This window comes from Vipera ursinii, assembly GCF_947247035.1.
Source record: "Vipera ursinii genome assembly, chromosome: 3".
Lineage (NCBI taxonomy): Eukaryota > Metazoa > Chordata > Lepidosauria > Squamata > Viperidae > Vipera > Vipera ursinii.
The window spans coordinates 116169384-116183955 of record NC_139516.1 but is presented as its reverse complement, the minus strand read 5'-3'; positions in this window follow the sequence as shown (position 1 = coordinate 116183955).

The window sequence follows — 14572 nt, the reverse complement described above, 5'->3', positions numbered from 1 at the left end:
GTAAAGATTTTACTAACCCTAACCCTAACCCTAACCCTAACCCTAAAGATTTTCCTGTCCAGTCATGCCCAAATTTAGGGTGTGGTGCTCATCTGTTTCTTGGCTGAGGGAGTCAGTATTGCCTGAAGACTTTTTTCATGGTCATGGGGCCAGCATGGCTATACGACAAAGACACATTAACCACTGTTACCTTCCCATCAGAAAATGCCCCCCGAACAATGGTAAGGCTCTACCCTCACACTACCCTGAAGGAAGCCACACTCAGTCCTCCAAACAACAGCCCCTATAATACAAAAAAAGCCCACAGAGTAGGAGCACGCTCACAGGGCAAGGTCAAGGGTTCCAAGTCCAGTTCACAAGGCAGAGTTCAGGCAGATGACAGGGCAAAAGAAAAAGTCCAAGGCAAGAAGCAATTCAAAGACCTCAGTGAAGGAAAGGCCAAAAGCAGTCCCCAAGACAGGGGCAAGGTCCAAGACAAAAGGCAAAGACAAACAGCAACAGGCACAAGTCGATGCCAGGGGAGTGCAATTGAAAGCAAACAATTGTTCCTGACAAAGACTAACTTCCCATGGCTTCTCCTTAAGTCACTCCACTCCAGGTGTTCCTTGTGGGGAGGGGTGGGGTGACCTCCTCCCGAGTGGCCTTGCAGCCCTTCTCTGGGCTTGCCTAAACTCCACTCTCCTTGCTCTTAGATCGCGTGAAGGAGGCAACTGTTCTTCATCACAGGAGATCTGCTGCCTCTCAGCACCACTGCCTATCAGCAGCCGATCCTCCACTGAGTCTGTGAAGGCATTCAGTTCTCTGTCTGGTTGACCATCTCCTCCAATGCCTGAGGGGCTGGGGACAGCATCGTCCTCAGCCCCTGGCCTCTCCAAACATACCAAGGGAGATATGCCATCCCTGTTGGATGGTCCCAACTCCTCCTCCTTCTCCTCTAAACCAGGCTCCAATGGGGACATGATACTCACCCTGTTGTGCAACGCTCAGGTCTTGAACCTGGGCTGTCAGCTTTCCAGTTGACAAGCTCAGCATCTTTAACCACTGAGCCACTGTGCCCTCCACCTTATGAATAAGGATGTTTAAATCTATGAAACTAATCTGCTCCCACTTCTGTTTCTGTCAATTAACATAAACATATTATTTATGAATAAAGAACCCACTTTATTTTAATCAGTAATTAGAACTGGCCTAGGCAAGTTAGGTGACATATTTCCCTAACTTGCAATGAGCTTTGATGCTTCATGTTAACATTTGCAAGAATTTGCATTTGTTTGTTGGAGAACTTGATTGAATTAACCGACTCTTCAGATGGAGCAATAAAAGAAAAGTTCAGTATCTGAGGGAAGACAAATGAAGAATGAGATTTTAAGTTTGAAAAAACTTAATGATCAAGGAAGATGTAGCAGCAAGTTTGTATTTTCATATGTACTTGTATTCTTGAAATATATGGGTAACTGAGGATATGACAGAAGAAAAAAAATAGCTATTCAATGTGGAGTACTCTACATCATTTTAGTTTCTTGTCAATTTCCCCAAATAATAAAGAGGTAATTAAATTTGTTAGACTATTCAGCACGAAAGCTATCCAGCATTGCTTGAATCCACCAAGCTCATGAGAGCACAAGTAGTTCCCTAATTAAATATGTTTACTGGTTCATGCACTTTCTCTACAAGAGTCATAATGAATTTCTGGATTAATTATCTATTTATGTAAAGTGAGAAATCTTGTGAACTGCACAACATTCTCTAATGTATTTGCATAATTTAATATTCTGGTTGGAAACATAATTGATAGTTATTAGAAAATCATTTTTAATTGCTTAATTCTTACTTTCCCAGCATATATAAACATGAGCAGAATATTCCTACCAATGTTTTGCCTTTAATATCTGATTTTTAAGGAGCTCTTAAAATTCTTAAGCTCCTTTTTCCATTAGTTTCTCTCACTATGAGACTGAGTCATGAATTTATTAAACTGTATTTTTTTTTTTGCAATACTGACACAATATTTAGCTTTCTTGAAAATCAAAAATTTTAGCATTGCACGGGCACTTCCCTCCAGTGTTTTTGCTATTTCTACTTCCTCACAGTCTTCCCTATTGGTTAGAATAAAATCAAGGAGAGCTGATCCTCGTGTGCATTCCTGCACCTTTATCAAGGAGGAAGCTGTAATCAAGAGAAATCAGGATTTTTCTGAAAGTACTATACTAGGCAGACATTGTCTCTCAACAGATGTTAAGAAAATTAAAGTTCCCCCATCATCACAATTTTTTGCATCTTTGAAAGATCTACATTTTAATTCTGAAATTATCTACATCTTTTTCTTTGTTGGGAGAGTAAGAGTAGACACCAATGACAGTGTGATTTTCATTTCTTCCTCAGTGTCTCATTATTACCAAATGTGAAGATGGTGGAAACCTCAGACACATTTTTCAGTAAATTGGGTTTGCTAATTTTGCCTGAGCTTGCAAATTGGACCAGACCTATTTAGTACATAAATAAATAAAGATAATCCCAGCCTAGAAAGGAAACGTCAAACCTGTCCCAGCCTGGGCACTTACGAAAGAAAGATCCTTGACTCCATTTGTGGCAAAAGGTATACTTTTACTAAAGCCAAGTGGTTACACTGTAAGCAAAGTCAGATCTGAATATTCCTGTGAAAACCCAGTGATTTTTTCCTTCTCTCACTCTCCCCCGACCTTGGTTGTTTCATAAATGTCCAAACTAGATATTTTGGTAATGGTCCTAAAGTCTGGCGCCTCTTTGGTGGGCAATCATATTCATGCTTGGGTTCTTGGATCTGCCAGGCTCTGTTCCAGGTTGGCACCTCTGGTTCCTCTCATCCTGTCATCCTCCCCTCCCCCGTGTCCCTTACTCCTCCCTCCCCCTTTATGGCAGCATGCCATCAAAGCGAAGCAAGCAGAAGCAATGCTTGGCAGATCTGACAGTAAAAATCAAACTCAGAAGAAAGTAATGGCCACTGTTCTTATATTGTTCCCAAGAAAACTGCATAGCTCTGTTCATGATTTCATCTAGAATCAAATTTTACTCAAAGGAAATTCTCTTGATTGTCTTTTAGTGAAACAATTTTGCTTTTCCCCCCACCTCCTGCTGTGCTCCTTTTTCCCCCCACTACTACTTATTGCTTTTAATTTTTTTATGAATCCATTATATCTTTTATTATGTTTCTGTTTCCTGATCCTTTGCACCCTGAAGGCAGAAAAGTGAACTCTGATTAAAATAAGAAATTAAAATAAAATTTACTGATGCCAGAGGCCCAAGTAGGTAACCTTATGCTTTGTATAAATTTAGACTGGTTACTTTAAGAAAAATCAGCTCAATGTGGATATTTATTTTTCTCTCCTACAGGTTATTTTTATTTATTTTTCTCACAAAAGGTAGCATTACTTGCTTATATAGCTGCTATTAATTTAATAAACCTAATGCTTATTCTTCCATGCTCCTGTAGATCTTGTTTTCTTGAATTCCAAACATTATCTTTTGCATTTATAAAAAAAATTAGGTTTCTTCTCTTGCAATTAAATGCATTCTAAATAAGGTAACTATTATAATTCCATTTTGGCATCCTTTGATAAGTAATCTTCAGGCAAACACTAGAGGAGGAGTTGCTGAATTTTGCTTCTGTCCATACACAATAGGACCACAATATTACAGTTTAGAGTTTATGTCCTTGGACCTATCAAAAGGTTGCTATTTCTGTTATTTTCCCAATAAATAGACATCATCAAACTATTGCGAAAAAGAAATTGCTAGCTGCAGAGTCTTAATACATAGTCATTCCCTGCACCATTGGGATAATAGGTAATTAGAATTAAATAAAATAATGAAAATCAAGGAAGAAAAGAAGAAAAGTATTCTGTGATGTAACAGTGGGTTTTCAAGAATCGTAGATATCCTTAAGAACAAAGATACAAGCAATATTTTCTATAGGAATGTATCTTCTACTATGATGAAAACAGGGATTACAATATAGCTACTGTCTAAGTGCCAAAACAAATTAAAAATTTCGGTCTAACAATCTAATTACATATTATGTCCCTAAATTTTGGATTTCAGAACATCACTGGAGACAAGATACTTTAAGAGATCTTGCATTTTCATTTAGATATGGTTAGGCCATTCTTCTCTTTTTTAAAAGATTAATAGATTCCCAATTTTACAGAATGTGTAGTTAAATGATAGTTTCTGGGACAAGATGATTCTTTTTCAAAAGTTTTTGTAGCGATCCCTGCCTTCTGGAATGAGGATCCCCCCCCCAATATTTATTTATTTATTTATTTATTTATTTATTTATTTATTTATTTATTTATTTATTTATTTATTTATTTTTGGGACTTATATGCCGCCCTATCTCCCGAAGGACTCAGGGCGGCTTACAACAATAAAAAACAACAATACAAAAATTAAAAAAGAATTAAATAGCCCCAAAATAAATTAACTACAGTTAAAAATTAAAACATATTTAAAAACCCATCATCAATCCAGGTCAGCCTGATGGAAGAGAAAAGTTTTGAGGTCGCGGCGAAATATATGAATAGCCTCTACTGTACTGGTATTTTGAAAGGTGCTGATGACCTGACTCTTTATCCAGGCCTTTGGTGAGGGTGACTAAAGCTCTCTTTTTTCTTGTTTTTTGGTCCCATTTCATTTTTGTCATTTCCATCATGTTTATTTCTATTGGTGTTTTGCTTTTTTATTTTTAAATGCTTTTAACAATTTGTCAACTACCCAGAGTCACTGGGAATTGGTTAGCATATAAATTATTATTTTTTAAAACAATATTCTCTATTTCTGATGCCATAAGTCTAGAAAACTAGTATGTTCCTTAGTGGCTGTACCCATGTTCTGAATGCTATGCTAGTTGAATGAAAAGGAGGCAGAGTAATTTTCACAAAGTAAGATAATATCTGAAAGACTAATGCATTAAGGCATATTTTGGAAATGATGAGGAATTCTAATTTTACAGCCTTCCAAGCTCATGGCCAATTAACCATACTATATGAGACACCTTGACCTATATTAAAGTATGCAGATTTGCCACACAGTATTAAAAACATTGAAATGGATTCTTTCAGAAATCAGTGGCTGTGGAATAGAGAATAACTTCTCCAATATTTTTTTCTTAAGCTTTTCTTTGCATATTGGCCACCACAGGAACACTAAAAGATAGTGTTTAAGGAATCAATTCCCTCTCAGAATATCTGAAAACTGAAATGCCACATTACAAGGATAGCACTAAAATAAGACATTAGTATTGTTCATACAGTTTAATATTTTAGGATGCATGTACCAATCTCTCATTCAAATATTCATTTGCACCTCCACAAACCATAGTGCTATGACTCTTGTTGTTGTTAGTTGCGAAGTCATGTCCGACCCATTACGACCCCATGGACAATGTTCTTCCAGGCCTTCCTGTCCTCTACCATCTTCTGGAGTCCATTTAAGCTCATGCCTACTGCTTCAGTGACTCCATCCAGCCACCTCATTCTCTGTCGTCCCCTTCTTTTCTTGCCCTCAATCTTTCCCAGCATTAGGCTCTTCTCCAGTGAGTCCTTCCTTCTCATTAGGTGGCCAAAGTATTTGAGTTTCAACTTCAGGATCTGGCCTTCTAAAGAGCAGTCAGGGTTGATCTCCTCTAGGACTGACCGGTTTGATCGCCTTGCAGTCCAAGGGACACGCAGGAGTCTTCTCCAGCACCATAGTTCAAAGGCCTCAATTCTTTGGCACTCAGGCTTTCTTATGGTCCAACTTTCACAGCCATACATTGCAACTGGGAAGACCATAGCCTTGACTATACGCACTTTTGTTGGCAGCTTGATGTCTCTGCTTTTTAGTGTGCTGTCTAGATTTGCCATGGTTTTCCTCCCCAGGAGCAAGCATCTTTTAATTTCTTGGCTGCAGTCCCCATCTGCAGTGATCTTGGAGCCCAGGAAAATAAAATCTGTATTATGACTCTACTGACAGTTTTTTTAAGTCCAAATTCAAGAACCAACTTTTTGTACTTAAAGAAACTTGTCCATATTTTTAGGTTATAAAAGATGAAATTGAACCATAGTGACAGTACCGTACAGTACAGATGCAATTTAAACAGCATGTCTAATTCTGGAGGCCAAATCAAAATAGTTGCAATATTATCTACATAATATACATTGGTCACATCGTACTTTCAAAGTTTCTTCTAATTGGACCACAGTACAATAGAAGTAATATTATCGAAAATAACGCCATTGGATGTCAGAGCATAAATGAAGTGATAGCAGTGAAGAAAAAAAATGTGATTTCTTTATCATAAATACTGCTACAAAGTAGTCTCTGTACAGTTTAATTCATTAGGAGATTTTATCTTGAATTGTTCTGGTTGCTATCAAATAAATTTAATTGTTCCAGTTCTTGGTAAAGAACTGAACAATTTTTTATCTGAGAAAAGATGCCTAGAAATGTTTACCCCAACCACATCAGCCTTCTCATTCTATGAAGCACATAGATTTGTAGTCATGTAACAAAATGGATTCTTGAGAGACATTAAAATTAGGTGTTTGGGGAAAATATCTATTGAAAATTCATTCCTTGGATATACTCAAGAGTCAAAGAATGCTTATGTTCCAAAACTGTTGGACTTTGGGGAACATGTTCATCATATCACTCAGAGAGAACCTAGGAAAGATCCCATGGATGAAAATCCTAAAGGAGAAAACAACCCAAGAAGCATGGGAAACCCTGAAAAATGCCATCATAAAAGCCCAGTCCAGCACAATACCACTGAAAAAAGAAAAAAAACAAGAAATTCAAGAAGAAACCAGCATGGCTACAGAAAGATCTCTCTGACAAACTGAAAGACAAAAAGGACAAATACCAAAAATGGAAAGAGGGTCATTTAACTAAGGCCGATTATCAGCAGACAGCCAGAACATGCAAAGATGAAGTCAGGAAAGCAAAGTCTCAGAATGAACAAACACTTGCAACAGAAATCAAGGATAATAAAAAAATGTTTCTTCCAGTATATTAACAACAAGAAAAAAGTCAAGGAAACTGTAGGCCCACTAAAGAGAAAATATAGCAAGGAAATAACAGGCAACAGGGAGAAAGCAGAACTGCTTAACTCATACTTTGCATCAGTCTTCACACAAAAAGAAACTATAGTCCAACCTACTGAAAAAAACCACTGCAAGAGACAAAATAGAAACAAAAATTAAAATAAGCAAGAAAATGGTAAGAGAACACCTATCCGACCTTGATGAATATAAATCACCAGGGCCTGACAGATTACATCCCAGAGTTCTGAAGGAGCTGACAGATGTTATCTCAGAACCATTGCACCACATCTTTCATAAATCCTGGAGCACCGGGGAAGTACCTGAGGATTGGAAAAGGGCTCATATGGTTCCCATATTCAAGAAAGGAAAAGAAACAGACCCAGGAAACTACACACCAATCAATCTAACATCAATACCTGGGAAGATCGTAGAAAAAATAATAAAAAAACAGATCAGCAAACAACTAGAAGCAAACGAAATTATAACTAGTAACCAGCACAGGTTTGTCAAAAACAGATCATGCCAAACCAATCTTATTTCATTCTTCGATAAAGTGACTAAACTAATAGACCAGTGAAATACTGTTGACATAGTATACTTAGACTTCAGTAAGGCATTTAATAAGGTAGACCACAACCTACTCCTTGGTAAGCTAGAAAAAGGTGGAAGAGACAACATCATCACCAGATGGACCTGTAACTGGCTAGCAAACCATACTCAACAAGTAGTCCTCAATGGCATTACATCCACATGGAGATAAGTAAGCAATGGGGTACCACAAGGTTCCCCCTTAGGCCCAGTACTCTTCAATATCTTCATAAATGACTTAGATGAGGGAATAGAAAGAGAAGTCATCAAATTTGCAAATGACACCAAACTGGCAGGAATAGCCAACACCCCAGAAGACAAACTCAAGATCCAAAAAGATCTTGACAAACTTGAACAATGGGCCTGTCCAACAAAATGAGTTTCAATATGGAGAAAAGCAAAGTTTTACATTTAGGCAGGAAAAATCAAAGGTACAAGTACAAACTGCGTGAGACCTGGCTTAAAAACAGTAACTGTGAGAGGGACCTTGGAGTCCTAGTGGATGATCACTTGACTATGAGCCAGCAGTGTGCAGCAGCAGCCAAAAAAGCTAATACAATCCTGGACTGTATAAACAGAGGCATAGAATCAAGATCATGTGAAGTATTAGTACTGCTTTATAAAACTCTACTAAGACCACACCTGGAATACTGCAGCCAATTTTCATCACCATATCACAAAAAAGATGTTGAGAGTTTGGAAAAAAATTCAGAGAACAGCAGCTAAGATGATCAAAGGCCTGGAAAGTAAAACATACTAAGAACAGCTGCAGGACTTGGGTTTGGCTATTCTAAAGAAAAGAAGAAATAGGGGAGACATGATAGCACTATTCCAGTATTTGAGAAGCTGCCACAAAGATGAGGGGGGTCACGTTGTTCACCAAAGCATCAGAGGGCAGGACAAGAAACAATGGTTGGAAACTGATCAGAGAGAGAAGCAACCTGGAATTAAGGAGAAAATTCCCGACAATGAAGACAATTAACCAGTGGAACAGCTTGCCTCCAGAAATCGTGGGCGCTCCATCACTGGAGATTTTCAAGAAGAGGCTAGATAGTCACTTGTCTGAGATGGTGTAGGTCCTCCATGATGGGAGGCGGGGGTGGTTTCAGTTTCACTTGCTCATCTGCTGCTCACCTCCAGCTATGTGGCTGGTTCCTAACAAGCCATGGACCTGTTGTAGCACACTTTAGTAACATCGTAATATTATTACTTACTACAAAATTTGTCATTATCTTATAAAGATGTAATTAGTCTGTGAAAAGGAATTTATATGTTTGTGTGCATAAGTATTTGTGAGTGGGAGAGAGTCAATATGTGTCTGTCAAATTCTCTCCACACAATCTCTCACATTCTGTGATCCCCTGTCATAGAATCATAGGGTTGGAAGGGACCTTGGAGGTCTTATAATCTAGTCCAGTTCCCTACCCAGTGCAGGAATCCTCATACAGTTCTGGACAAATGGTTGTCCAGGATTTTCTTGAAAACCTCCAATGATGGAGCATTCATAACTTTATGAGGCAGACTTCAATTGCTCGGACCAGGAAATATTTTCTTATCTGAAGTTTGGATCCCTCTCTATAAAGCTTCCACCAATTGGTTCTTGTCTTACCCTCAGGTGCTAGGGAGAATAAACCTACTCCATCTTCTCTGTGTTATTCCTTCATGTATCCAAAGACTGTTAAGTTTTCCCTTAGATTTTTCCTCTTGAAGCTCAGCATGCTAAGTTCTTTAACTGCCTTCTTTAGGCTTTATATGTACCACTTATTCAATATTCCTTTTTGTTGCTATAAGCTTTGTGAAATGTTTATTCTACTCAGCTGTAAGTCTTTCCACATAAATGAATATTTTGGGTCTTAATGCGGAATCCATCTGCATAATATTCTTTATATTTACTTATCTACAGTGACCAAATCTTCCTTTTTCTTTGTGATATTGTTTCTTCCCAAAACTTTAGTTTCAGTATGTTGCACCTTTTTGATATATTTTAAACATTGTGTTGAAGAGCAACAAAGATGATTAAGGTACTGGAGGTTAAAACGTATAAGGAATGGTTGCTGTCTAGTTTAATGAAGAGAAGGGCGAGGGGTGACATGATAGCAGTGTTCCAATATCTGAGGGGCTGCCACAAAGAAGAGGGAGCCAGGCTGTTCTCCAGAGCACCTGAAGGCAGGACAAGAAGCAATGGATGGAAATTAATCAAAGAGAGAAGCAACCTAGAACTAAGGAGAAATTTCCTGAAAATTAGAACAATTAATCAGTGGAACAACCTGCCTCCAGAAGCTGTGAATGCTCCAACCCTGGAAGTTTTTAAGAAGAGACTGGCCAGCCATTTGTCTGAAATGGTATAGGGTTTCCTGCCTGAGCAGGGGGTTGGGCTAGATGACCTCCAAGATCCTAATAACAATAGTAATAACAACAACAACAACAACAATGTTTTCTTCCTCTATATCTCTATTTGATCACAAATTTAAGAATTTACTTTAGTTTAAGAATTTTAGTTCTGATTTAGATTTGTTAAAACTGTTGTTGCAAAAATGTCATGTTCTTAAAGCTTTTAGTCAATTGTTAATTAAGGAATATTATTTATTTCATACACTATTCCCAAACCTTTGAAATATTAAATTACATTTTTCCCAATCTGAATCTGATGAATAATAACTAAATGGCACAGCTAAATAATTTGCAATGCTGAAAATAGTGACTTTGCAGTAACTCCCACTGTTTTGTTTGTTGAATTGATTGAACTACATTCTTTTCTACTCATCGTACAGTGGTATTTTGAGATATTTCATGTTTCAAAAATAAGAAATCCATTTTTTTTAAAAAAAATCATGTTTATTCCTATTATGTTGATTATTATTTAGGTATTAATATTTGTTTCAAATAGGCATTAACTCAGCTTTTATTCTTGTTAAACTATGTTGAAAATTATAATGCAAATCTTCAAATGGTCAACAACTAATGATTAAATGTTTTTCCCTTCACTCTGTAGGGACTTTGTTTAATCCCAGTTGACAAATTGACCAGTATTGTTTTTTTAGTTTTGAATTTTCTATTTGCCTCATTACATAAAAAACTGCACAAAGTAAGCCTCTGGGTTTAGTAGCATCTTTCTCCTAGAAATAGCGATTGCTTAGAAGATGTCCCTCTAACTTCTAAGCAAGCTTTCCCACCATCCCGGTCTGCTTCCCCCCCCCTGCAAAAATGGGCTCTTCAAAGGCTCAGGAAACAGTGACAACACTTGGAGACACAGGACTTCCCCTTCCATCTGTACAGGCAGATCAAGCCGCCCCTCACTATAGTACAAGAAATGTTAGTGACTGAAATGTTGAAAATAAATCCGTTTGCTTTGGATTTGTTGGATACAATGATGTATTTCAAGTATCTTGGGCATTTTGCCCACAATTTAAAATGTAGAACAATTAGTCATTTTAAAGTGGTTGTACCACATTTGTGATGTTACAGCCATTGCCATAGCAACAGCTTGCTTCCATGTGTGTAAAGAAGGGGAGGAGAGGAAGTATAGATGTGCTGTCCCAAAATGGGAGATCAGGATTTTTCAACAATACCAAAACTAGGCTAGTGCATTAGGGATTAGTTGCAGTATTTAATCTTTCATTAAATGTTCTTTATGCTTCACATTCCCCTGCATCTATCTTCATAATGTGTTCCCTGACAGGCTTGCATAAGTAAAAGCATTAAGTCAACTATCTCTGAATCATAAGAAAAATAAATGTTTGTTGTAACTGCATGATTAAAATATACAGCAGGAATTCACAACATGGCACTCTTCTGTATTGTTCACAACACTCCTTGCTAATTCTATGGAATTTTTCCCAAATGAAAGACTAAAATCCCTTTACCAAATATCAAAACTGTAGATTTTGAAATTGATGTAAGGTTCCAGGTGTTCTTAAAATCATTTCCCCCCTTTCCCTGTTTTATATATATATTGAATCTTCCTTGATTCATTTGTATAGTTAATTCTAATGCTAGGATCCAGAGTGCCTAATGTCTGTGTGGTTTCTCAGGCTCTCCTGTCCCTGGGGCGTGAAAAAATGAGTTGTAATCAGGCAGCGGGCCTTTGATGTAGTTCTTTGGTTGGAGGGCAGCACATTAGGCCACCATTTGGCCTCTAGGATGAGAACACCTTTCGAGTCAGCAAATATTGTTTTAACATCACCTGTTCATTACCTTCTCTTTCAGCTTCCTTAATCTTGTAGGAGGACAGCACTCCCACAGAGAAATATTTTGGGGAATATTAAAAAGGCAAAATATTATATTTCTCCAAAGGATCTTAAAGGCAGAACACCCCCCACTCCCCCCAAGTCTTCTCCCCCAAGCAGAAACCAGGTCTGTAGAAATGCAGATTTGATAAATCTTTCAGAAAGATTGGAGCCAGGAAGCTTGGAGCTGATGAGATTAGAAAGACAAAGATCTCTAAAATCTACATCCCCCACCCAAACTCTAAGGACAGGAAACATGACCTTTCGGACATAATAGGATTAACCCACCAATACCAAAAAGGATACTCAAAAGAACCTCAGATCAAAGTTCATGCCACAGGAACAGGAACTCCAAATACAAACGCCCAAGAAGGTATAAAAACCCACCACTCCCAGCTACATGTGGTCAGCTGCTCCAGAGCCTCCATGTCTTGTGGTTCTGCTCTTTAATAAACTACTACCTTTTTTCTAAAGTAGTCTCCATTTTGTTTATTCCCAGCTTGGACTGGACCCTGATGAAATTTTTCTTTCAACAATGTCTTTCCCTCTGCATTATTGGAAGGAAATCATAATATACTTTTTGTATTTTTTCTTTTGCTGTGGAGGAAACTAAAATCCTAACCCATATGTTCCTTTGATGTCCTTTCTGGAGTAATATATATTCTGCCCTTATACTTTCATCTGCCATCAGAAATCCCTTCTACCTTGAGGACAATTTTATTTGTTCCGTTCTGTGACATCAGAACCCTAACACTAGTAGGAGAGTTGCAATGTTTTTTTCATTTGTCACTGCCCTACAATAGAAAAACTATTTTCTTAATTTTCTGATTTTATGTATAATTTTATTTTGTTTCTTGTGTGTCTTATATTACATTTAGATCTTACCTTTTGTCATATTTTGTCACTGACCAATATACGATTTTACTTACACACTTACATACTGTATATACAAATTCATGTCCCTATTTATTCACTTAATACTGTAGTGTAATACTCAATAGGTAGGACTAGCAAGATGAGTTTTTCTTTGCATTTTACATTTTGTCCCTAGAATTTTAACCATAATAGCCTGAGAAAGAATTCCTGGGATTATGAAAGCATCCATGCCTATTTATGAAGCTTTAGCTGTTTTAAAAACAAAAACCTACTTCTTATTGAAATCTTATACTAAAAAAGCAAACAGCTTTGCGAAAAAAATCTTCACATAGGCTACAGGAAATGTGTCTCAAAATGGATCTTCTTTACATTCTCAGCTTAAAGATATATTTTAAATAATCACAGAATACCCGATGTGCTATTGTTTATGACTGAGGCTTAAGAGTAACTTCAGTGTTATTAGACACAAAAAAAATGGATGGGGACATTGATTTTGGTCATCAAATCATACTCCCTGCTCAGTGCATGATTTCAGATTAAAGTATCCCTGGCTGTGGTTGTGTAGTCTCTGCTTGAACACATCACATAAAAAGAAGCACACCACTTCTCAGCAACTGCTTCCACTATTGAATGGCTCCTACTGTTAGGACTCTTTTACTAACATTCAATCAGTCCTGGAATTTAAAATCATTATTTTATATCCTGCAATCTGGATTGACAGAGAACAGGCCTTGAGCTTCTAATATGCAATGTCCTTTCAAGTATCAGAAGAGTGCTATTTCCTGATCAGTTATTACCAAGACCCACCCTATCTTCCTAGGATTTAATTTCAAATTCTTTTATACACTTCATTGGTCTTTTTTTAAAAGTGTTACAATTTCTCTGAATTCTTCTGTGCCCAGAACTAGACAGTAGTTGAGATGGAGTCTGGCCAGAGCAGAATAGAGTGGAATGATTGCTTCATATGATTAAAAAATACACCTCTTTTGATACATCCCTAAATTGCATTTGCATTCTTTCAGCCACAATAAATTCCTATTTGGAATCAGTACTATTCTACGAGGTTTTTCCCCCCTTCAAATATTAATACCAGGTCAGGTATCCTCTATCCCAGGGTGTCAAACTCAATTTCATTGAGGGCCGCATCAGCATCGTGGTTGCCCTCAAGGGGCCGGGTGGGTATGGCCTGGGTGGGCGTGGCTTACTGGGTGGGCATGGCTAGAGTGCATAAGGCCTACTGGGTGGGCATGGCCAGCTCTACATCGTTCGCATCAAGGGTGCCTATGGGGGCCTGGGCAGGAGTGGGACAGATCTGAGGGTCTCTGGCAGGAGGGTTTCTGGGCCAGGGCCAAGGCAGTGGGGGCCGTTCCCTCACTGTTTCCAGGATGGCTTCGCGGGCCACATGAAACCACTTCGTGGGCCGGATCTGGCCCCCGGGCCTTGTGTTTGACATGTCTGCTCTATCCCATTGACATCCTCAACCTGTGGTCTGTGGACCCCTAGGGGGCCACGATGTCATCACAAGGGGTCTGCGAAGGCTTGAAGAAATGTTATGATTTAAATCTTGACTTAAGTCTTGGAGGTCCGTGGCCATTGTCTGTGGTGACAAAATGTATTTAAAGGAGATCCATGGTGAAGAAAAGGTTGAGAACTACTGCTCTATCCCATATTTTTCAATGATGGTTTTCCAGAGGAAGAACTTTGAACACATCTATGCTGAATTTGTTACTTTCATGCCATTCCTCCAGCATACTGAGATTATTTTGAATTTTATTTCTGCTTTCCAGCTACCCTGCCCAATGTTATAACTTCTGCAAATTTGAT